This window comes from Canis aureus, chromosome 4 (assembly GCF_053574225.1).
Source record: "Canis aureus isolate CA01 chromosome 4, VMU_Caureus_v.1.0, whole genome shotgun sequence".
Classification (NCBI taxonomy): Eukaryota; Metazoa; Chordata; class Mammalia; order Carnivora; family Canidae; genus Canis; species Canis aureus.
In genome coordinates this window covers 77,534,189-77,560,384 of record NC_135614.1, presented here as the reverse complement: position 1 = coordinate 77,560,384, position 26,196 = coordinate 77,534,189, and the positions used below count along the sequence as shown (strand labels likewise).

The 26,196-nt window shown below is 45.8% G+C and overlaps 1 protein-coding gene across 2 annotated transcripts in view; it reads left to right on the top strand.

Moving 5' to 3' along the window:
- Nucleotides 1-26,196, top strand: part of PDZD2 (PDZ domain containing 2) — a 358,446-nt gene that overhangs the window by 1,363 nt on the left and 330,887 nt on the right. The window lies entirely within an intron of this gene.

Here is a 26,196-nt window from a genome sequence, read left to right as displayed (position 1 = left end):
TGCACTTAAGGCAGTTTACTATTTAAGGGAACTTATGATAATCGCTCTATTCATTTCAACCATTTTATTTTTGGAGTACCTGTGGTTTGCTGTGCGTAGGCCCTCCGAGGTTCCTGGGGATGCGCGGAGGCTCCCTCCTTGCTGTCAGAGTTTCAGTGTGTCAGAAGTGAGATCAGTGTATTGACAGCTCCGACCCAAACCAGTGCGCGTGTGGCATGGAACAGGTGCCCTGTGTTTGGGTGAAGGGATGATCTAAAGGATAAAGTACCTGAGGAGTGGTCCACATCGAGCACTTTAGAAGTACAGAGGAGAAAGAAGTCACTTTTGACTGAGGAGCTCTGAAGGGCTCTGTGGGGAACCGAGGTAGGTGGAGAAGGAATGGGCTGAGGGGTTGATCCTGAGTGTGGATGTGGCCTGGGGGTATGCCGTATGCCGGGAGAAGAGGCTGGCCTGAGGTCTTAGAGGAATTTAGGTCTGCAGCTGATAGGGAAATATTTGGGATTTTTAAGCAAAGGATTGTCGCTTTGTGCTTTAGGGAGATGAGTCTGATCTGTGGGAGAGATGGGAGGTGACTTGTCCAGTGAGAAGGTTAGAGTAATAAGTCGGGCACAGGAGGTAATGGAGGCCTGGCAGCAGCTGTGGGAAGAAAAGTTCATTAGGCATGACCTTGAAGCATGGGCGCTACTTGCATTTGGAGTGAAGAAGCAGCAAAGATCACCTGAAGGTTAGGAGTGTGAATGCACAGGTGACCGAAATGGAGACTCAGGCTTTTAACACTGAGCAAACCAGCAACCTGGAGACATCCTTCCAGATCTCTCCTCTCTCTTCCCACACTACTCAGTTGTCCCAAGCCTAGCAGTCACCTGTCCTTGTGAAACCTGTCAGTGTGTCCCAGGATGCAGAATAAATTCCAAATCCTATGTGCTTCTTCAGGCTTCTTTCCTGCTCTCTGTCAAACTCTCTGCCTCTACAAGGCTGATTTGCTGGGGGGTGGTAGTGGGAGGAGTGAGGTCGTAGAATATCCTTTCTTCCCTGCTCTTCCTGATGAACCACTTCTTCTTTTTTTTTTTTTTTTTTTTATGAACCACTTCTTACTCTTCAAGATCCAGCTCGAGGGCCGCCTCCTCTGTGATCCTCTGTCTCTCTCTCCCAAGTTGAGCAGTCTTACCTTTGGACTTTGCTCTAAGGAGCCGTTTGGCACACTCATCACGCTGCCCTGGGCCTGTTTCTTTAGGACCATATCTTATTCATGCGCAGATAAAGCCTCCACCAGCCACCCGCAGCTTCCTCAGGGAGAGAGGCATAGGCAACACTCCAGGACTCCCTCTCCTCACCACCAGCTAATTGTACTTGGTGTTACCCTCACCCTCACTTGGAAGCTCCAGGCCTGTAGGCTGGACAAGATAACACAGAGCTGCAGATACTCCTTTGGCCTAGATCATGTGGGCCTGTGTAACTTAGACTACGGTGTGTGTGTGTGTGTGTGTGTGTGTGTGTGTGTGTAGGGGGTAGAGATGCCTCTGTTGGAATGTGGCCTCAGGGCCTTCTTACTGCCCCAAACACAAGAGAAAGCATCCCAAGGAAGATGAACCCACAAAAGGTCAGGCCCAAACTCAAAGAGAGGCTGAATCTCTAACAGGACAGACTTGGAGACTTGTCAGTTTTTAACCTCTGTCTTGTGCCTTCAAAAGGGTCTCCATAATGCCATGTAGGATGCAGTAGGCAAGCCCCTGAGGGAGGTAGGCAGACAGGTAGAGGCAGGAGTGTCTGGGAAGGGCCAGCCTTGACAAAGGCTGAGAACAGTGTCTGGAAAGGATGGTTCAAGGGACGAAGGAGAGAGGGATTGCCAAGACAATTGAAGTTGGAGGATAGACACTGGATCTAGAACTGTGCCAGTTAAAAATAATCTGGGGAGTATTTTGAGGAGGTGGTAGTGTTGTGGGAAGGCTTATTCAGGAATGTCCCCCAAATCCCCTGCCCAGGCATGTTTGGTAAACACATGAGCAGTGGGAGAGAACGAAGACAAGATTAGGGATGTTTGGGAGGGAGGAAGCCAGAGGTGAACAGAAGAAGCAGGTGCAGGGAAAGAAAAAAGCTGGCATCTCCCCTCCTGGGAAGGTAGGAGGGAAGCAGGGGTTGGGAGAGGCGCCGGAGAGGGAGCCTGCAGTGCAGTAGAGGGAAGTGATGTCTTGGTCAAACAGGAGAGGTGCCCGCTGCTGGGGCCTGGGGCCTGGGGCAAGTGGAAGTGCTGCTGGCAGCCGGGCCAGTGAACCTGGTGCCTGGCACCAGCCGAGGCAGCGCCGAGAGGGAAAGGAAGATTTCTGGGATTGGGGTCAGAGGCTTTGGCTGGAGTCCTGGCAGTGCAGAAAACTTCTCACTGGCCAGATCATTAGAAATATTGAAGCCCCGGTTTCCTCTTGTGCAAGATTGGTAAAATAGCTGCTTCCCAGGGTTGTTCTCGGGGAGGGGGGGAATGAGAAAAGATACTGAGGTATGTATGCAGGTTCCTCAAAGACAGCGTCTGCTACAGGGTAGTAAGTGGGTCCTTCTGATAGTGTGTTGAGAAATGAATGAGCCTATTGTCAAAGTCCGTGACAGCCCCGCGAGTGTACAAAGCAGGACTTTTTAGTGGCCCCCGTCGAAGCTTGCTTTCAGCTTTGGATGAAAAGCTCTGGACTCCTGGGAGCAGCCTCTCACCTCCCTGCTCCCACTTTCCCACTTTAAGGAATCTTTCAGGATGTCTGCCTTTTTATCTGTTGGCTTGTTTGGTGGATACAGGAGTAGTTCACATCACTCTTTGCCAGGGCTCAAAGCAGGGAGATCCTGCAGTCTCTCCCCTCCTCTGTGCTTTGGAAAGGGGGATGCATTCAGACTTGCTAATTCCCACATTGGAGGAACCAAAGGCTCAGAAAAGTGGAGAATTTGCCTCATTCTAGCACGACAGGAACTAGAATCACATCTACAGTTGGCCAGGTGTGCAGAACTGTTGCCTTCAGTGACAATAGGGCCAGATGCCGGTGGGTGAAGAGGAATTGAAAATCTGTGTACCCCCTCGTTTTTCTTATTTATTTGTTTGTTTGTTTATTTATTTATTTTTCCCCCTCGGTTTTCTTAATGAATCAATGATTATGCTTAGAAAGATTAAACAAATATTCTCCCCTGTTAGTGAAGAGCAGAGGAAAAGGAGCACTTAATTTGATTTACTGCACCCTCAATAGATGTGTGCAAAATTAAATGATATTGGGCGAAAATGTGTACAGTGTTTCTTTAAGGGAATCAAAGTATAAAAAATATTTTCTCAAATTGTTAGTTGGTTCATTGATTTTACGTGGATGGTCCATATATCGATTACGTTGTTCTTGGGGCCTAAGCATAGGTCGCATACACAATGATAGATCCTTGGATGGCATTTAAAATTTTTAAATTCCTTGTCTTATTATACTATCCATATGCTAGAAATGGGGAAAAAGATGGAATTGAGAGAGAATTCCTTTGCAGTTCTGGGCAGAGGCCGGACTGGAAGGCATGTAGGTCATCGGACTTAGGCTCAAATTGCCTGTGACCTAAAGAGTTCTGTGTTCTATTTACAAATGTGTTCAAGAAAACACTGGGAGCATTTACGGTTTGAAAAGTCAATCATTGAAGAGGCCCTTTGTGGTCCGATAAGGCGGCTGGGCCTAGAGATGGCTTGTTAGGGCACTAAGTGTGCGGAGAAGACCCATTTGTCTTTGAGGCCTCTCCAGCTCCGGGAAGAGGTGTGCCCCGGCTGTGGCCTCTCTCCGATGCCAATGGAGTCCTCTCCACCCCACAGTTTCTTTCTTTCTTTCTTTCTTTCTTTCTTTTTTTTTTTTGATTTTATCTATTTATTCATGAGAGACACAGAGAGAGAGAGAGAGAGAGAGAGAGAGAGGCAGAGACACAGGCAGAGGGAGAAGCAGGCTTCATGCAGGGAGCCTGACGTGGTACCCGATCCCCGGTCTCCAGGATCACAACCTGGACTGAAGGCGGCGCTAAACCGCTGAGCCACCTGGGCTGCCCCACCCCACATTTTCAATGGGGCCGGGAAACAATCCTCGTTCTCAGAGCGCCTGGCTCCTTGATGTGCGTGTTACCTATGTGAACAGTGAACACGTTAAATGAACAGTGACTACACTATTAACTTGCAGAAAATCAGAAACTTTAAGAATTAGCTCTCTTTCTGAAGCAGTCCAATGAAAGCAGATAGCATTGAACATCTGGCTGATTAAGTTATTCTTGGATTATTTGTTTTTAGGGTTTAAAGTGTTTCTCTGGCTCGTAAAGCACTATAGGACACATGAAGAGGTTTTGGAGAAGCAAGGCTTGGGGAACTGAATTTTTATAGCAAAGAAAACTAGTTTTGCACACGCTGTTGTCACCAGCTTTCAGCGAGATAATAGCAAGGGAATGGAGAAGCAGCCTGAAATGTGTAGCTATTCACACAAGGATGAAAAAAAAAATCACAAACTCCTAAGGATTTGCAAGTTCTTGAGAGAGTACTACCCAATTCTTTGCCTCTAGGTTGAAGTAAATTTAGTTTATTTTAGGGAAGATCTACGGGGTTTTAACAGCTTCATGAGGTGAGGCTTCTATGGTATATGTGGCCCTTAACAGAAAGATTCCCAGGCTGTGTCCTTTGAAGTTTTTAGCAACAGTGGAGTTGGATTTGAGTGGAGCCACTTGTGGTCTCCTTTTTATCAACATCTGGGCAGTTCTAGTACTCGGCTTTGCATGCACTAGAGTTGAAATCTGCTACTGCCACCAAATCATCCATGTACACTCTGTCGTCCTGGCCTCTGGAGAGTGGTCACCTGCTTTGCTAAAAATAAAGACACGCTGATACAGTGCAGAATAGGACCCTTACCATGAGCAAGGGCCCTGTGTAGTGCTAGGGAGTCCAAGGTCAACCCCTTGGCTCTAACCTGCCTGCTGAGGGAGTAGAAGTTGTGCCAGGTAAAGAGTAGGAGACGGGGTATCTTTGCATCATGGTGTAGTCAGTAGACAGTGAGGGGGTGGGGACTAGGCTGCCTTATAAGGAGGCCACTGGGCAGCTAGAGGAAGGGGGTGAAGGGAAGCAGAGGCCTGGGAGCTTTGCTTTCCTGGGGCCTTATCTGGCTACAGTTGCTCCGAACAAGATCTTGGGATACCTAGAGGGAAGACAGAAGAAACACTGGCGTTTTTTCCCTTTCACCCAAGGCCAGAATTTTATAGATGTCTGTCTAACATGAACCGGCCTGTCCCATGTACATGCCCTGGGATGGTACTGTAATTCTCATATCCCCCAAGACTGTTTTCCAAGAGTAGAGAGGCAAGGGTGTTTCAGGTTAACCGTAGTATCTTGGGTTGGTGCCTACAAGTTTGAACACCCTGTAGTAATGCTCCTCACCCCTGACACTACTTATATTTGCATGCAGGTGATCAAATATAGTCACTAATTCTCTTCGAGTGTTTGAATGTTTTTTTTTTTTTAAGATTTTATTTATTTATTCATGATAGTCACACAGACAGAGACAAAGAGTCAGAGACACAGGCAGAGGGAGAAGCAGGCTCCATGCAGGGAGCCCGACGTGGGACTCGATCCCGGGTCTCCAGGATCGCGCCCCAGGCCCAAGGCAAGCACCAAACCGCTGCACCACCCAGGGATCCCTGTTTTTTTTTTTTTTTTTAATCTACCTGTGAAGATGAGAACAGAGCAAAGTTTAATAAAGCAAGAGGTCAATAAGCGATTTCCATTTTTGTGTTGGCCAATGGACACTTATAAAATGTCAGATTTCAGCTGTGTTTCAGTTGGATTATCCCTCACCCACCTTTTGGCACAGTGTATTTTATAGAGATTTGGGTAAAACTAGATTGTGCTATATGGGTCTCTTGGTGAAGAAAATTAACTTCCCAGGCTAAAGCGGCCATGCAAATATTATTACAAAATCACTCAGCCTACAAAATTGGCATCGTTTTCCTCCGCAGTTTTCCACTGCCCACTCTCTACCCCTTCCCCACCCTGGTCACTGTTATTCCCAGTATCATTAGGCTAAAGGAAGAGACAGCTGTCCCCAGAAAATGTGCTCAGAGTGTCCTCATCAACATGGGCTCTCATGAGAGAGCGGGCAATGAGATGGTGCAAGCAGAGGAAGACACTGTAAAAGATTGCATTAACCCTTCTCTGGACCTATTACTCATCTTCAAAAACCCGAGCAGATGTAAGGCTTATTGATTTCTTTACTGGGGAATGCTGGGGAGCGGAGTTCAGCAATTCGTGGCATCCGAGTACCGTTCCCCCTTCTGGTCCCTCACCTGCTCAGCTTGTGGGCACCATCTTTATTTTCAGGGTTTCTCAACATGATATGTCTTTTCCCCCATTTTTCAGGATCCTGTACCAGTACATGGATGTGTCCAGTACATGGATAAAATTTAAAATTTAAAATTGTTTGAATATCCCCTATTTGGCAGGCACTGTTCTAGATGCTTTACATACATTAACTCATTTAATTCTCATGACTCAGTGAGGCACACACTGTTATTACTCCTCAATCCATTCCCTGGGGCTGCTAAAACAAACTGTCACAAACTTGGTGGCTCAAAACAGTAGAGATTTATTCTCTCGTAGTTCTGGAGGCCAGAAGTCTGAAATTTAGGCATTGGCAGGGTCATGCTCCTTCTGGAGGCTCCTAGGAAGAATCCTTCCTTGCCTCTTCCAGCTTCTGGTAGTTGTTGACATTTCCTTGTGGCTGTTTCACTCCAATCTGTGTCTCTGTCTTCACATTGTTTTCTTCTTTGTGTGTTCATGTCTTCTCTTATGTCTGCATGTCTCTACTTTGTGTGTCTCTTATAGGGACACTTGTCTTTTAGGGCTACCCAGATAATCTGAGATGATCTCATCTTGTGATGCTCAATTTATTTACATCTGCAAATACCCTTTTGCCAAAGAAGATCACATTTACAGGTTCTAGGATAAGGACATATCTTTTGGGGGGACACCATTCAACCCACTACATTCCCTTTTGCAGATGGAAAGATGGTGGTACAATGTGCTTAAGCAAATTCTCCAAGGTCACAGATGGAGCTGGGATTTAAATAGAGTAGTCTGGCTCCAGAACTTACATTCTTGACCTATTATTACATTCTTTTCTCTACTGTCTCTCATTAACATGCTCAGTGATTGTTTGTGGTATGAATGGATGCTTGGATCTGTGGGTAGATGGATGGATAAAATGTTGCTTGCAACAATAATTGGCCAACGCTCTCCTTCCCAGTGTACCGAAAATAACAACAACTAATATTCATTGTTTTATGACATTGCCCCAGGACTTGACCTTGGGTCTTCTTCTCTAGCTATTCTCCTTCCTAGGGAGATCTTACTGTCTCAAGGCTTCACCTACCATCTATGTACTCTTGGCTTCCGAATTTATGTCTTTAGGCTTGATCTCTCCACGGAGTCCCAGACTCCTATACCCCACTGTCAGCTTGACATCTCCAGAGCTCCAAGCATCTCAGACCTAATTTGATCAAAAAAGATCCTTGATATTTCTCTTTCTGGCTAGTTCTTTCCTTCTGCTTCTCCCAGCTCAGTAAATGGTACCACCATCTACCCAAAGGCTCATTCCACAAATCTCAAGACCTTCATTCTTCTTTTTTTCCTCACACCACTAACTAAAGCTGTAATCCTGTTGGCCCTCCTTCCACCTGTGTAGCAGCCCACCTGGTTGGAGTTGTCACCACAGTAGTCCTCTGCCTGGGCCTCGGGAGAGTACTCTTGGCTCCTAGTCCCTCTCCTCAGATAAGCCAGAGGGGTCTTTTAAAAACACAAATCAGAAGGCACCTGGGTGGCTCAGCTGGTTATGCGTCCAACTCTTGGTTTCAGCTCAGCTCATAATCTCAGTGTTGTAAGATTGAGCTCTAAGCTGAGCCTGCATGGGGCTCCATGCTGGGCATGGAGGATGCTTAATAGTCTTTCTCCCTCTCTCTGCCCTTCCCCCACCACTTGCACAAGCTCTCTCTCTCTCTCAAAAAAAAAAAAAAAAAAAAAAAGTAAATAAAAAATAAATAAAGACACAAATCAAGTCATGTCATCTCATAGCTTACAACTGGGGATTTCTCATTGCCATTTGAATACAACCAGGCCCTTTCCCCCAAACTGCCTCTCAGATGACCTCTTTGGCTATGACTCATCGCCTTTACTCTCTGTGGGCAGACATACTGTCCTTTCGGTTCTGGAATGTGCCAAGCTGTATCCCAGAGCAGGGCCTTACCTCTGCCAGTGGTGCAAACCCCAGACCTGCAGAGGCCTTCGCCTCCCTAACTGTATAATTTGAAATGGCCTCCCCCAAGCACTCTATCACATTACTCCTTTTCTGTATGAAACAGAGTTTTGATTTATTTATTTTTGTTGGTTGTCTCACCTGTTGGAATGCAAGCTTCATCAAAACAGGGACCTTAAAAAAAAAAAAAACAGGGATCCTGTTCACTGTATCTCTAGTGCCAACAACAGTGCCCTATATACAGTAGAAATTCAACAAACCGCTGTTGAACAGATTTAGCACTGTTCCCAGTTATCCTTATTTTACAGATGATGGAAAGTAAGCTCAAAAAGTTTAAATTATTCGCCCCAGGTTACACATCTATTAAGACTTGGAGCAAGAATTTAAATCCAGATCTCTCTGTCTTCTAAGCCTGTGCTCTTAACTTTATTCCATACAGAATCTCTGAGAAGTAGGAACTTCCGGGATCCCTAACTCTCTACAGAGCTCTGAGTTTTCTGATTCATTTTTCTGCTCATAAACCTAGAACACAGTTTGGGAAAACACAGGGAAAAGATGTACTTACTCAGATTCCAAATGTACTATTTCTCTGAAAAGTTGGTCCTGGAGCTTAAGCTTGAGAAGCTAATAAGTTATTTCCTTTTTCTCCATTTGGGCATTTAGGCTCGTGACTTTTTCTGATCTATCTGGAGACTCAGTGGTTTAAACCCTCTTCCTTGAACCCATCCTGGAAGAGCGTAAATGACCATGTCCTTTATGTGTCCTTGATGCAAAGGTAGAATTTGCATTCATAAGAAGCCCTGCAGTATCCGTCCTCCTGGACACCAGCATTTCCTTACATGCCAACATTTTCCTCAGCTTGGCATTTTCTGCTTCCACATCTCTTCCTCGTTGATAGAACCCTACGGTAAGAACATGGACTCCATCTTTAGATTGGTTGGTGCAAGACCCTCTCTATTCGGTCTTGCTAAGTAAGAGACTGGTTCATTTCTCTGGGCCAGCCGCACAAGAGGCCTAAGGATGGGTTCTTGCCAGATGTGGGACACCAAGAAATTTCTGCTAATGTTGCAGAGTAGGGAGAGTGAGAAAGCAGCTATTTGTTTCCTTCCCCGGTGTTGGACCTCCTTTTAAAAATAAGTTCCATCTTGAGAGTTACATCAGCATCCCAATAAGTAAACATCAGACAAAAGCTACTATTTCAGGCAAATAGTAATTGTAAGAATAACCAAGACCCACAAAAGTAGGTTGGGCTTTTATTTGCAGAGAGAGCTGTAGCGGCTGATTAGTGTATCTGGCAACTATAACCGCGCTCCTGCAGGAAGGCAGGACTGTGGCTATTTGATATGTCATGTGCTTTGTCTCTGCTGTCTGTCATGAGTGGGGCTTGCTGTGGTAACCAGAACTTTGCCTGGAGGGTTGTGCGTGTAAAATGTCACTCAGAGGCAGTCTCCTTTATTTTTATCATAAACCAAAGAGGGACTGCTCACTGCTCTTGCTAATAGACAGGTGGGTAGTCACAGTGAAGTCCAGGTTGGATTGTATGTGCGGTTCCAACGTGGTATATCACCACCCACCGCAATTCGCATTTGCTGGATCAAGAAGCACTTCTGTGTGATCCCTGCTGAAACCTATGTGCTTGGATAGTGGACTTATTTATTTATTTTTTGTTTATTTAAAAATTTTTTAAGTCTATTTATTTAATTATTTTTAAGTAATCCTTACACCCAACGTGGGGCTCAAACCCACAACCCCAAGATCAAGAGTTGCATGCTCTTCCGACTGAGCCAACCAGGTGCTCAGGACTTACTTATTTTTAATGACTCTTTCTCAACTGCTGTTCTCCATTTTCAACTTGACACAGCATATGAGCTTTGCTAGCAGTGGTGGATGCTGCACATGGGAGGTAGGTAGCTGCCCATAAAGCTACTGAAAACTGAGTGCTCAGCAAACGTTTGAAGGAGGTAGTATTATCAGTTTTGCTCACTTCTTTCCTAGAGCTTATACTTTATCTGCTGCAAACTCTTTTTTTTTCCCATCCAATTAATATTTACTTAACGTGTGCCACATAGAGAGAAAAGATATAAACATTTCATATTCTATGCATGGGGAATAAAAATAAATAAAATTCAGATTGCCTTGAATTATCAATCCTATCAAATTATTTAACTGTCTTTTGGGACAAGGGAGAGACAATGGAGAAAGCATTGCTTCAAGACCATGGTAAGCCTCATGAACCCCACTTCTGTTGGAGACTTGGAACTGGCTCTCAAGGCTATCAGGGTCACTAATGAGGTCCACATTGCTGAATCCAAGGACCAATTCTCAGCTTTCTCCTTGCTCCTTCAAAGCATGTGATGCACACAGTTAGGCCCGTCTTGAAAGGCTTCCTTCCCATAACTCTCTGGACACCATAGTCTATAGACATTCCTCCTTGCTCACCAGTCTGCATTCCTTCCTGGTGTTCTTGGCTGCCTGTCTTCTCACTGACCTCTTTATGCTGGAGGGCCCAGGGGTTATAACTTGTGCTTCTTGTCTTTTCTTTCTGTGATTGTTATCTGTGATGTCAGTCATCCGCGTGGCTTTAAATGCTATCCATAAGCCAAGAGTTTGCACCCATCTATCTTCATCTATAATTATCTTCATCTATAATTATCTACTTGCATCTCCACTGTCTAATGGTCATCTCACACATTAACATCTAAAACCAAATTCTGGATTCCACCCCTGCTTCTTCCAGATACTTTGTTTCTGTAGCTCTCCAGAATATACCCAGAATCTGACCGTTGTGTACTGTCTCTCCCCTCATCCAAGTTGTCCTCATCTCTCAATTGGACTATTTTGAGAATTGCTCAATTGCTATCTTGCCTCTTGCCCTGATAGTGTATTCTCAACAGAGCAGTCAGAGTGATTATCATAAAACTGTAAATCAGATCATGTCACTTCTCTGTGCAGACCTTCCCAGGAGCGTCCCATCTCACTCAACATAAAAGCCAGACTCATCATTACATAGCCTACTACGCCCTTCCCTTTCTGACTTCTTCATTTCTGTTCCTTTCCCTCTCAGCTCCAGCCACACCAGCATGTTTCTGCCTCAGGACCATTGTACCTGCTGTGTCCTCTGCCTGGTGTGTTCCTCTCTCATGTAGCTGAGATGCTCCCTCACATCCTTCAGTTCTTGATTTAAATGTCACCTTCCATGAAACCTTCTGTGCCACCCTACCCCAGCCTGAGACTTCATATCCCCCTTCTCAGCTTTATTTTCTCCTTAGCACATTGTCAGTTTTTTAACATGTCATATATTTTACTGATTTAATTTGCTTTTCTGCTTGCTCGACTTCATTATAATGTAAAATCTATGAGGGTAGTTTTTTGAAAGGGGTCTGCTTGGTTCATTCTTGTATCTTTAACACTTAGAGTAGTGCTGGCCTATAATAGGCACTCAGAATAATTTGTTGAGAGAATGAAGTAGAATCATTGGTATTTTTTTAAAGATTTTATTTATTTATTCATGAGACAGAGAGAGAGAGAGGCAGAGACATAGGCAGAGGGAGAAGCAGGATCCCTGCAGGAGCCCAATGTGGCCACGATTCTCCCAGACCCAGGGATTGGGATCGTGCCCTGGGTCAAAGGCAGACTCTCAACCACTGAGCCACCCAGGCATCCCGAATCACTGGTATTTTTAATTTAAATGCTGATACCCCAGGGATTGTGATGTAATGGGTAGGAGGTACAGCTTTAGCGGGTGTCTTTGAGTTGGTCTTTATTGAACACCACCCCTCCCCCCAGGTGGTTCTAATGTGGAGCCAGTGGTGCAAACCACTACTTGTTTTCCTCCTCCTCTGGGTTTTACCTCTGTGGCATATGTTGTTTCATTCTTAGAAAAATCCATTAGTCTCAAAACTTAAATTGCAGTGGATGATTTTAATGAAATTTGTGCTGCGTATAATAGTTTATTAGTTTTCATAGGAGCATCTTGTTAATCTAGTGGACATCGATCCCTACGTGACCTTGGCTGAGCTTTGATGGGAGGCACAGACCCTGTATGGCAGAGTCAGGTGTTTCTTTGTTAATTTCCCAGTTGAGCATCAGGCTTTCCTCTTTATATTTGAGAAGTGAGAGGGGATTTGGATCTGACTTCTTTTGTCTACATTAGCTATACACATTTATTCCACACCTCCTACCCAGAAGCCCATCTACCCATTGCTTAAATTCTGTTCATCCCTTAAGGCCCAAGTGAAGTCTCATTCCCTTTAAAAACTGTCCTCTCCTGCCGCCTGACTGGCAGCCTCACCCAGAATATCTGGCGCACCTACTGCCTCGCACTTCACTTGGCATCCAGCACAGGATGCTTTGGTTGGTGAACTTTTTGGTGACAGTGCTTTTTTTTTCTTTTTTTTAACCCCCTCCTAAACTAGACTGCAAAATCTTTGAGGGCACCTAGCCATACTTTTCACCTCTTTGTGTCCCAGCTGTGGGCAGTAAGCAGATGTTGATGGATTGACTAAACTATTTCTGTTTAACGTATTGGCAGCTTCTAAGGAGTGTTGCCTGGGAAAGAGGTGTCACTCTCGGTGTAATTAGGGATTATACCCTTCATAAACACCGTGGTGTTTTTCACTCAGAGTTATTGTTGATCTCTGAGTTACATGTTTCTCATCTTACGGCTTTCTTTTAAGTGACTGAATGCGTAGCGTGTGAGATTTAAAATTCCAAGACTTCAGAGATAATCAGGAAAGCTCAGATACAACCATATTTGGCTCTACTTTCAAAATGAGATTCAAGGAAATAAAATTTAAACTGCCTTTTAGGGCAACTGGGTGGTAGCTCCAAGACAAGACAAAGAGGGGGTCTCCATATAGGGCCCCCCCATTTGAAGGAGTTACTTTTCTGTTAGAGTCTCATTATTAGGCTAACATTCTTTATTTTAACCAGCCTGGGAGATCAGGTAACCTGATATAGTGGAGTAGGAGGAAGGTTTAGAAACTGAGTTCTTAACACCTTTGTGGCCTTTTGAAGCTCTAGGCTTGGGGAAAAGTGATGTCATGGTGAGACAGGAAATGTTATAAAGCCGTAAAATGTCATAAACCAATTTCCATCTGGCCGTAGGTGTAATAAGACATAGCAAAGAAAAGCGCATTGTGTTTTTATCCAATGGGGATAAGGTTACTAGACCAGTACATCATGGGAAAGCTGTTGACATAGTGTATCTGGACTTTTCAGCAAGGTGTTTGGATGATCCCTTGTGAGATCTTTGTGGGCAAGATGGAGAAATGTGGACTGCACAGTAGCAGCATTTGGTGATTTGTAGCTGACTGGCTAAATGCTGTACAAAGGGGTTGATGGATTGGTGTCCATTTAGAGAGGGTTTTCTAGTAATGAGAGTCACACAGTTCTGCTATTGGATTTGTCCTTCTCCTGTTCAACATTTTTATCACCAACTTGAATAAAGATATGGATGACATATTTATTCCTTTGATCATGACCCAGATCTGGGAAGCACAGTGACCTCATTTCACACCAGTATCAGAATCTAGACTTACAGGATAGGCCAGATCTTGGAAGAGTCAGCCAAGGGGCTCAAATGAAGGTCCTATACTTATGTCTGAAAAAATCAACTGCATTTATTATAGGATGGTCAGGAACGTGCTTTAATAGGGGGCTCTGTGTAAAAGATGTAGGCAGTTCATTTGACTCTACCACAGTGTGCATCCACACTGGGGTGTGACTATTAAGCAGGCCCAGAAACAGAGTGTTGACCGTCTGTACTAGGCCCACACATCTAGACTATTGTGTGCTGCTCTGGGCAACACATGGTGCCAAGCAACGTATCCCAAAGCAAGGATCCAAGAAGGAGAAGTTAGTGGGAGAGAGTTGCAGGAAAGACAGTAGCTACCTTCACATCCTTCTTCCACCCCACACCCCTATGGGCCATAGCTTCATCTGTTCCTTTGCCAGTACTATAAACTCCCTTATCCCCTTTCCTTTTGCTGTTCCCACCATCCAAAATCCTACTCCAAGTAAGTTCAACCACCTGCATTTTCTGCCCTTATCTCCTGGCTGCCAAGCATTTCCATGAAAGAAAAACTCTACCCATCTATTTGTATGGGGGCACCTGCAGGTAAATGGTCTCCAAACTCATCAGCCACGCAGGCTGGAACACATGACTTTCTCCGTCCCTCCAAGCTGGGGGCCTTAATATTTTCTTCACAGGGAGAATCAGTAGTAACTTCCTCAGTCTTACTCCCTCACAAACTCCCTGTTTCCACATCCAGCCCGTGCTCTTTCCTTCCTGCCCCTGAGAAAACTCCCCCTGGTCTCAGGAGACTGTCTCTCGCGTTTTTAATGATCACACTTATGCATATACCCTTTCCCCTCCGCCTTCAGCCTCTCCCCCGTCTGTATCTGGTCTTTCCACCATGTCCATACCTTACCCTTCTTTAATTAAGATCCCTTTGCCCTCATATCCTTAACAAATTACCTGAAAACTTGGTCTATATCAGCTATTTTCACTTCTTTAATCTCTCATTAATTCCTCAATGGTCTGTGCAATCTGATTTCCAGACCTCCAGTGAAATTCCCTTGCCATGATCACCAGTGGGCCTCTGCATCTAAATCTAATGGAAACTTTTCAATACTTAATTCAGTTGACACTGACCAGTTCCTCCTTTATGAAACACTATTCTCCGCTTTACTGACACTACTTCTTTCCTGGTTTTCTTCTTACCTCTTTAATTAACACTTGGTTTTAATCTTTTCTCTGAGCTCCTCTCTCTGGAGCCCTTTAATATACTTTTGTAACCACTTTTATCCTCTTTTGCTTTTTTTTTTTTTTTTTAAGATTTTATTTATTTATTTATTCATGAAAGACTGAGAGCGCCAGAGACAAAGGCAGAGGGAGAAGCAGGCTCCATGCACCGGTAGCCCGATGTGGGATTCGATCCCGGGTCTCCAGGATCGCGCCCTGGGCCAAAGGCAGGCGCTAAACCGCTGCGCCACCCAGGGATCCCTCTCTTTTGCTTTTTTGACTAGATTTTATAGTTTGCCTCTTAAACCCTGAGTTCTCATTTCCTCCCTGGTCAATTTCAGCTGCATTTTCAACTCCTACCACTACTGATGTTCTGATCACTCCAAAATCTGTACCTTTAGACCCAACCCTCCTCCTGAGCTCTGGACTCACATGTCCACTGTTAACCTACCATCTCCATCTGGGCAACCCTCAGCCATTCCAAAGCAATACATCTCAAACTGAACGCCTCACCTTCCTCCCATATGAACCTGCTCTTCCTCCTCTGCACCCTATCTTGGCTGATGGCACCCCTCTCAACCAGCCTGCTAAACAAGAGATCTGGACCCATCCCTCACTTCTCTGTGGTTCTGTATACTTACACACAGGAGGCTTGCAACTACCATCCACTGGATGGCCAAATAAATAAAGTATTTCAATGGCTTTCTTATGCAGGACCACTAAGACTTATTCTCACTTCTGGTGCAGAAGCCAAAACAGAGGCCAGAGCATTAAAATTAAGGGAAAGAAATGCAGCTCCCTCCAGAAATGTCTTTATAACCATTAGAGTCTCAAAGTGGGTGGACTGCCTTGAGAAGTGGTAAGTTTCCCTTCACCACAAACATCATGCAGAGGCTGGAGAACTGAAATTGGAAGGTTGGGCTGGGTGACTTCTAATGCCTCTACGCATGCGGACATTTAGTTCAGCTAATTAACCCCTCCTGTGTGCTTTGTCCACATCATCTCATTTATGCTTCCCAATAGTTTATTAGCCCTATTTCATTGGATGAGAAGTCAGGCACTTGGAGGGGAAGTGGTTTTCTTAAAGTGATTCAGTCAGTATTAAGGCCACCCCTCCAAAGCAGACCTGGTGTCCCTAAATCTCACTGTTTTTGTTAAACCACAAGCTTCTATTTGGCATTGGAAACAGACTTCAATTCAGTAGAGAACAGTACAGTCAGCTGTGTACCTTCCCTGGTAAAGGTAGACCTTTGAGGGTAATGGAAGGGAACAATTCTTTGAAACAGTGCTTAAATAAATAAATTTGGAACTTAGTTCTTCTTAAATATGTCCCCATATTTATTGGTGTATTACCTTTCCCCTCCAATTCTACTGATACTTTATTATTAACAAGCAATTCTAATAACCAAATGCAATTTTCTTCACCAGTCATCACTTCCATTCCCACAGGCTTAGAAAGGAACAAGAAAGGGTTAACTCTTTTATTTATTTAAAATGGCTTTTAATGAAATGTAGGTCCCAGCCTCTGAGGTTCCGTGGTTGCCCATGTGACCATGTGACAAATGCTGAAGAGTGAAATCCTGGGTTTTCTTTTACAAACTTGAAAGAAAAGGAGATATTGCAGGGATGGGGTGGGGCAGGGTAGGATTGGCTTGAAGTGTAGAAGGATGTTATAAGCAAATATTTACCTCATTTTCATTTTTGCCTCTAATACATTGTCCTGGAAGGAGCCAGAGGTCTGATTAAAGCAGCAGATAAGCATCAAAATGGGAGGCCGTCAGGGTAGCATAGTGTCTGGGCTGGAGGAAGGGGTCCAAGGGGACCATTGAGTCAAGGATCGGAAATCCAAGCTGTAGAGACTGGACCTGTAGATAACCTGTGAGTGTGTATTTTTATAGTCCACCTTACTGCCATTCCCAGAACCCTAAGGAACACTTATCCTCTTACATGCTTGAAGGTATGTGATCACTTCTCCATCTTTCACCTAATCGAGCCTTATTCTCTGAATACTCAGAGAGCATTCTTAGTCTGCAGGCTTGAGGGTTAGGTAAGGCTTGAGGAATTAATAGCTAATCGTAATCCTCCAGCCTTAAGACCGAATAACCAGCTCAATTCTGGTCTAGGTATTGCCACCATCTAGCTGTAGGAACTAGCGCTTTTAAGTCCTACTTTCTCCTCGCTTACAGCAAAGCAATTGTGTCTAATGATTCTGAAAGTCTCTTTAATCTCTAAAAGGAGAGAATGTCCTGACACACAGTCACAGCTCAATAATGCGCACATTGCCTGTTGCTTGAGAACGGATCGTCCCATTCTTGCCTCTCACTACCGAAGACCAACTCATGTCTGCTGTGCCTTGGACCTCACGTTCTGTCCTAAGCGAATAAATTCCTCTAAATTAAGCTGCACATAAAAAATACCCTGTTTCTGTTAGGAGTAGGTTCCATGAATATGAAAAGACTTGCAAGGCATTAAAAATTCAGTTTTACTTCCACTGTTATTTCTTCTGTTAGGGATCATCTATTTTAATCTCCCATTTTACAAATGAATAGACCTAGGCCCAGAGAGGTGGGGGCACCTTCCTAAATTCACACAGTAAAGATTCTTTTTTTTTTTTTTTTTAAGATTTTTATTTATTTATTCATGAGAGACACAGAGAGAGAGAGGCAGAGACACAGGCAGAGGGAGAAGCAGGCTCCACGCAGGGAGCCCATGTGGGACTCGATCCCCAGACTCCCGGGATCACACCCTGAGCCAAGAGCAGACACTCAACCGCTGGGCCACCCAGGCGTCCCAGCAAAGACTCTACTGTAGGACTTTTTCCCCATTGCCCAAAATGGTAAGATGCAGGTACTTGGCAATCAGTGTTTAAAAGAAAATTATAGTTTCATGTCCAAGAGAGTTATTTTTAAACAGGAGGCTGTTTCACCTAGAACCTTTTTTTAAGGAAAAAAAAAAATAAACAAGTGCACTAGATTTGTCCTTTTAAGCCAATTTAAGAAGTGTGCCTTCTCAATGCTGTTGAAATTGGCAGGCCGACATCTTGCAGACAGACTGTTCTGGTCTACTCGGTTAGTTGTTATCCCAAATGCAAATCTGACTCACGGGTGAGATCATGAGAAATCTGGACTATTTTTCTTGATGACTTTTTCTTTCCTATTCCAATTTTCTTTTGCGGTATTTGGCCCTGTATGTTACCCATGCTGGGGAACAGAATCTTGAAAGAGTTGTTCCTAGGATAGTCTCTGCTGTCATATGAATCTAAAAACAGCCGGAGCAGGTTTGGCCATGAAGCGTATGTGGCTTTGGTGTGGAAAACCAGGTTGTGTGTGTGTGTGTGTGTGTGTGTGTGTACACGTGTGTATGCTGGCCTTATGGCAAAATAAGATTTTTGTTTACTGGGATTTGAGGGATTCTGGGAAGTCCTTCCTTCTAATCAAATGGATTACTTTCATTCAACAGATGCCTATTTAATATCCACCTTTTGCTAGGTGCTGGCATCTAGAGAAGGTTGCCTGTAATTAAATAAGTAAATATTACCTAGTGTGTGTATTAGGTAATGTTAGCTGCTGTGACAGTTAAGCCCCCAAGTTTTAGTGGTTTGACATAACACACAATTATTTCTCTTTTATATAACAGTGCAGCGCAACAGTTCATGGTCAGCAGGCAGTTCTGCATGTGGTCATGTGGGGCTGCACGCCCTCTCTGTCTTCTGTGCCTACAACTTCCTAGGGCTGCAGTGTCCTCTACCTCCCAGCGGTGGAAGGGGAAAGAAGGGAGAAGGCACATTTACTTCTGAAACCCCTTGGTTTGACAGCAGCACACATCACTTAGCACATTTCACTGGTGAGAGCTAACCACAGAGCCCCACTTGGAGGCAGAGGGGACTAGGAAATGTAGCCCGTGATGAGCCTACACCTTGGAAGTATATGGAATTCGGGTGTTTGGCTGGCCGTCTCTACGGTTGTCTGGAAAGTACTTTATGGGACAGGGCGCTCCGGATACCTGAGCAGGCACCTGACTGCGTGTGGTGGGGGAGTCATCACTGGGTATTCTCCCCCGCCCCCCCCCCCCCAGCCTCATCTCAGGTCTCCTCCATGCCACTCCGTGTCTCTCACACAAGTTCCTTCCTCTCTCCTGAACTTTCCTCCCACCTCACCCTTCCCCCAGCTAACTCACTATTCCATTAGGCATAAGCATGCAGTGCTTTCTCCCGAGAAACCTTTCCTGGACCCACAGTCCAGTTTCCAGGCTTGTGTTCTGTCCTTATATGAAGATAGAGCGAAAAGATTCTTATTTATGGGAATTTGATGGCCTACAGAAATGCACTCCTGCTAATCAAATGGAGGTTTTATAGAGCATAAACTTCAGAGGGTCAAGGAGCATCTAGGGAAAAAATGGAGCCATTGGATGATGGGAGAGTGAGGAAGGGACCTTTACAACTGCCCAAGAGCTTGGAAGGAAGAGCTCTAGCCCTTTGGAGGTACAGAGGCAGCACGGGACTCCAGGGCTGCTTCACTTTCAGATCCTACACCTCTAACAACAGCTTTCAGGAGTTCTCAGAGTTCATTTCTGGAGAATCAGTGAGAACATTTTGCAAAAACTGGTGGTGAAGGAATGGAACACCCAACCATGCTCTCCCTGGGGAAGCATCCTGTGTGACCAGGAGGAGGAGGAGGAGGAGGAGGAGGAGGAGATGGTGAGCCAGCCGGCCTTGGTCTCCAAGTGGAAGCTGCAGGGTGGGCTAAACCTTCCAGGGTCAGAGCAATCATGGAATGTATCTTCCTGTTCCAAAAGGCCCAGGACCTTATAAAGGACGTGGCATTAATTTTTTGGATATAAGCAATGGACATGTTCCTCCTGCAGCTGAACTTATCTCATTTCTTTTTTAAAAGACTTTATTTATTTACTCATGAGAGACACACACACACACACACACAGGCAGAGGGAGAAGCAGGCTCCATCAGGGAGCCTGACGTGGGACTCAATCCTGGCTCTCCAGGATCAGGCCCTGGGCCGCAGGCGGCGCTAAACCGCTGAGCCACCCGGGCTGCCCCTTGTTTCCTTATTTAAAAAAATATTTTCTTACTAATTATTTTTAATGATCTCAAGGAAAAGTGCCTTTTGTGATTATCTTGACAAGTTCATACATGCAAGAGGCCTGCTGATCCTGCATTTATGAGGTGACGGCTGCTTTTACTGTTTAGGTTACCATTTAGAGTGGCCTAAAAATAGTGCTCAGGAAAAATCTTGGCGGGATGGTTTAGGGGGGATTAACCCCCTTGGCTCTCCGTGGGGTGCTCCATTCAAGGCGTGGTTTTCAGAAGCCCTGGGCCAGTATCCCAAAGGAGGGTGATCGTAGCTGCAGGAGCCTGCAGGCAAAGAATCCAAGAGGGGGGACCGATGCTGGGGATCCATGGAGCAGCACGTGACCAGAGCCTTTGAGCAGATGTGCATGGTCCACCCAGGTCGGGACAGTCATCGCACAGCACGTGCTCACAGGGTGGCCGTGGAGAGCAAGGCCTCAGCCCCTGTCGCACTGTCGTCTTAGGAGGGGTGAGGACAGGCAGGAGGCCTGGAGACGGAGGCATCTGTCGTGTAACTTCAGGAACCCAACGGTCCTTGGAGAAGAACAGAACAGGTTCTGGGGGTCACAGCGGGGCCTGGAGAGAGCACAGGGCCTGGAAGGCTGCCCTGGGAGAGGGTCCAGCAGGGCAGGGGCCTGGCCTGCAGCACCTGTGCCTCGGCTTGGCACCCAGCAGTCCTGCCCGCTGCTGCCTGCCTCACCTGGCTCACCTGGCTCACCTGGCTCACCTGGCTCACCTGGTTCACCTGGTTCACCTGGCTCACCTGGCTCACCTGGCTCACTTGGCTTACCTGGCTCACCTGGCTCACCTGGGTAGGGCCGTCTGGATCACCAGAAGGCAGGAGGCAGTGGGGACGATGCTACATGAGAAAACTGGACCCCTGCATGAGGAAGGGGAGAGAAGTCTGTAGAGGGCAAGTCCCCTAGCAAACTGATGTCTTTTCATCCCTCTGTTCTAATACGTGCAGACTCGTAGGTCTGGTTTCCAATCTGTACAGGAATTTGCTTCTTGGTGAAAAGGAAGGAGTTGATGAATGCCACCTGGTTGCCCCCCCTTTGCAGAAAGCCATTTCGAAGTGGGCGGAATATAAAACAACTCTCTGTCCCTCAAAACCGTGGTGCTGCTCCTGCCTGCCTTGTGAGATGGTCCTGACGTGGGACAGAGAACTTTGGGTCTAATTGGCACATGGTAGAGCAACCCTGACCATTGCCTGGAAAACTCCTCAGATACGTCTAGTTAACAGCAGCTCTGTTGCTAATAAATCCTTTGAAATCTTCTGCTGTTGTTGGGTTTTTATGACACATTTGCATGTCAAGATCATTTGGGTTTTGGAGTGTAGGTCTCCTGCTGTTCCTAATGACATAAATGGATAGTAATAACCGGGAGGGGATTACGTTCTGGGGTTGCAAGTAGATGAGATTTAAAAAACATCAATCTTATTTGCAGGCAAATACAGCTAATGATAGGCTAGAGAAAAAAATAATTCAAAATCGGCAATGAATGGTTGGTGATTTCCAGAGGGCCTGCTTTTTAATGAAGTAGAGTAGAGAATGAAGGATAAGAGGGGAAAAGGTAGAAATAGCATCTTAGAAGTTTCTTGGGAATTGGGGGCAGTTTTTGTTTTAAGTAAAAATAAAAAACAGGGCAACCAAGACAAGGGAGCAGGGTTGGACGCCCCTACTTTGTGGGGTGGGGGCTGAGCACTTCTGTCTACCTGCTGCTCCCTGTTCTGCTCTCTGCCTCTAGGTGTGGAGTGGCCCCTGCCACCCTTCCCTGGGAGCTGTTGCATCTCCAAGGGAAGGCCTGGAAGGGGCCTTGGAAATAATCCGATACTAATCCAAGTTTTATAAGGAGGGCCCACAGAACCATCCATCACCTAGAGAGAAACACAAAGACAGCCTTAAACAGGAGATCCAATCCTAGTGATCATGATAATAATAATGCTGAGAACATTTAGTGATGGTTTATGCTGGGCCACGACTACACTAAATCCTTCAATAAATCCTTTATCTTATTAAATCCTCCCCATAACCCAGCAGGCGGGTACTATTATTCTTCCCCCCCGACAGGTGACAAAATTGAGACTCAGGCCACTTAGCAGCTCTCCGGGCTGGGAATTTGAGCCTAGTTCTACCAGACTCCAGAGCTAGAATTCCTACCTACTGGAAAAAAGAGCTCTCCTCTTTTTATACAGATGATGAAAGATTCCATTGTTACTGTAGTAGGTGACTGTTGTTTTAGAGTTGTGGCCAAAACCTGGGAAGAAATGTAGATGCATTCTTCTGGATCGTATCAGCCAGGCCATCAGTGGGGTTTTTGCTAATTTTGTTTGCTGTTGTTTTTGGATTTTCTAGGCATAGCAAGACGTTTATTTAACTTCCATAAGGACTTATTTTTGTGAGCATCGACTGTGTTAGGGAAGTGGCTAAATACTGGGGATTCGGCAGGGAGCAAAATATTGGTTAGTTTGGGTTCCCGCCAAAGCAGGCTCTTAGGCAAGGATTTGGGTGCAGGAGGTTCGTGCGGGTGCAGAAATGGTGATGAAGTGTGGGGAGGAAAGTTGATCAAGGGGGCGCCAGTGAGGTTACTGGTATGACAAGGGCAATGGCAGTTCAGGCTCCCTGTGTCTAGGAGACGGTGCAGAACACGCCTCAGAATCGTCCCATGAGGCAATAAATAACAAAGGTTATTTATCTATCAACTCCTACTCTTATGCCTTCATTGGACACAGGTGGCTTCTGGAGGAGTAAACTCCCTGACCCTTCCGTCAGGTAGAGTCAGAAGAACCCTAGAGCAAGTTTGAGAGCTAGGTAGGTGATCTCCAGGAAGAGTGGGCCAGGGGCTGTGTCCCAACCTCTGCTCCAGTTCAATTCCCATCCTCAAGGAGCTCACCTTGCTGTGTGCAGGAGAATTAGCAGAATTCATGGTATAGGAAGGCAACGAGAAGAGGGGAGCAATGGATGGAAAATAGCAAAAAAAAAGAGATAATGACTCCATCGGGGAAAATCAGGGAAGGGAAGGTTTAAGAGCTAAGATCATATTAAACATAATTCCCTGTCATCAACATCTTCCGTATTCTCATTGCTCCCTACCATTTTGAGTGTTGTCTGAGAGCTCCTGAATTCTCCTTTTCCTGTGGTCAGCATCAGGGCCGTGAGCCTGGCACATTGCTCACAGCAGTGGCCAAAACCTCTAAGCCATTGTCCTTGCAGTTGTGTGTGACAGATGCTGGTGCCAGCCCCACTGCCCTCCACAGCCACCAGAGCTGGCCCTTCCTTAAATCCTGGCTGTAACAGTTACTGGTGGGAATCTTAGACAAGGGGAGAACCTGGCTCAGCCTACCTTTCCTGATGGCCGTCCTGAGGATAGGGACCCGTGGCCTATGCTAATGTTTCTCAGTGCAAAATTCGAGAAGCAAAAAGCATGTATATAGCTTGTTAAAACACAGATTCCTGGGCTCCACCACCTGGATGTTGTGATGCCGTAGGTGGGGGTCTGGTCAGAGATTTTGCGTTTAACAGCCTCCTCCTCTGCTGCTGATGCTGCTGGTCTGCAGTCCACACCCGGAGTAGCAAGAGTCTAGGACCTCTCATCCAACTCTCCCCTGGACATGTTCATCCAGATCGGGGCTTCTCAGTGTCAGCACTGCTGAAATTTAGGGCCAGGTAATTCTTCGGGTGGAGGTTGCCTTGTGCACCATAGCATGTCTAGCAGCATCCGTGGCCTCTACCCACTAGATGCCAGTAGTACCTCCCAGTAGTGGCAACCAAAAATGTCCTCAAACATTGCCAGATGGCCCCATGAGAGGCAAAATTACCCTATTTTGAGAACCACTGACCTAGATGTTCTGGAACACTGCTTCTCAGACTTTAATGTACAAACGACTCTACTAAAATGTGGATTCGAATTCAGTAGGTCTGGGGAGGAACCTCAGAGTCTGTTTCTGTTGAGCTCCAGGGCAATGTTGATACTGCCGCTTGGGAGACCACACTTTGAGTAGCAGCGGTCCCCAGCAGCAGGTGGACCCAAAGGCCGAAAGGTGTCCCTGCGATTGCTGGGTTCCGTCCCAGCGATTTTGGTCTGACCCTCTAGTTCCTTCTTATTCCCTTAGGTTGATTAAAGGTGTGGCTGTTGCATCCCCTCCCTCCCCAGTCCCTTCTCCAGCCCAGAGGCCTCCTGTCCTGCTTCTCCAGGGAGAGTTAGCCTTCCTCTTGAGTGACAGCAGATCCGAGTTTGCCTTTGACATATGCAAGGATCTCACTAGGGCCCTCTCAGTATCCAGAGAGCTCACTTTTGCACATTAGAGTCTTTATTTTTTTAAATATGAATTTAAAAGGGGTGTGAGGATAGAAGAGAGTGTTTCTTATAGAAAAGGTAAGAAGTCCAGGTGTGCCAACCCGAAATTCTAGGAGGTTCCGAGGAGATAGTCTTTGGGGTTAGGGTTTAGGGAATGATTCTCAGAGCCAAAGAAGCATCTGCAGATATGCAGCAGAGAAGGCCTAAGGCAGATGGGGCTGGGAGGTCGGGGGACCCACCCCTTTATGGATCACTGAATTCAGGAATTAATTCTGCTGGTGAACCCTTTGTAGACTTCTAGAAATGCTATCACTTTGCCCATTGTTATTTTTAGCCATTGTCCATTTCCTGTTGTTGGTAACAGTAAAAATTCTTGGGAGGCTTTTTCTCCATGTTTTAGTGAGAAGGTTTGAGATGCTGTAGGGGGAGAAAGTGGCTGCTGCCACCAAGAAAGTCGCCCAAAGCAGGCATCCCAGTGTGGAGAAGGGGGATGAGCAGCAGGGAACTGCCATCCTGGTCTCTAGGTTGCTGTCACAGGGATTCCCACTGGGGCATCTCACGTGGGAACACTGGCTCTTGCCCCAGAGTAGTTCTCTTACCTGTGGCTGCTGGCTCTGTAGGGCTGGGGACAGGGCTGTGTTCCCTTTCCTACAGACCGTGTTGGGGCACGACAAGACGTGTTTCCATATTTGTGTGGGAGAATGTGTTCTGAGGTCTAAAATGCAAACTGTTACTTTGGGGACACCCTCTGGCAGAGCTTAGGATGTTGTTAGATGATCTCTACCTAGACCAACAGGGTGTGTCTCTTGGATCTCCAGCAAGAAGGTGATGTGCATAGGGTGCATTGTGGGAGGACTTGTGTGGGGTAAGAGAGGAGCTGCGGACTGGATGTTTGCGTGTCGTCCCCCACCGCAAATTCATACGTTGAAGCCCTAATCCCTGTTGTGATGGAATCTGAGATGAGAGTTTGGGGAGGTAATTCGGTCATAGGGGTGGAGCCCTCAGGATGGGATGAGTGCCCTTAGAAGAAGAGTGCTCGCTCTCTCTCTCTCTCTCTCTCTCTCTCTCTGCTTTGTGAGGACAGAACCAGGAAAGGAACCGAATCAGCAGGCATCTTGATCTTGGAGTTTCCAGCCTCCAGAACTGTGAGAACTAACTGTTGTCTAAGCCACCCAGCCTATGGCAGTTAGTTACAGCACCCAGAGCTAAGACAGTCGAGAAGATGACTTAGGCCAACATGCTTCCGAACGTTCTCCGAAAAGCAGGTGCTGGTGAGTGTGGGATCTCTATCGGTCTGGGGTAGCTGAGGAGGATAAGACCCATGCCATGAGTTTGTCTTAGAGCTGAACATATCATTTTATTTTTTATTTTTATTTTTTAAAGATTTTATTTATTTATTCATGAGAGAAAGAGATAGAGGCAGAGACACAGGCAGAGGGGGAAGCAGGCTCCATGCAGGGAACCCGATGTGGGACTCGATCCCGGGACTCCAGGATCATGTGCGGGGCCGAAGGCAGAAGCTTAACCACTGAGCTACCCAGATGTCCCTGAACATATCATTTTAAAAACAGCTTTATAAAAAATAAAAAATAAATAAAAACAGCTTTATGCTGCCTTTGTAGCCTTCTTACTTTGGAAGAGGTTAAGCTGTCTTTTTTTTTTTTTTTTTGTCTTATCATTAATTGAATTGTGATGTTTCTTAATGACATTTATTTATTTAGGATCTTTACTGGCAAAAGAAAGGTTAGGAATACTTCAGTTCCAAAAATAATTTGTAAGCTTTTTATTGGCCTGCAAA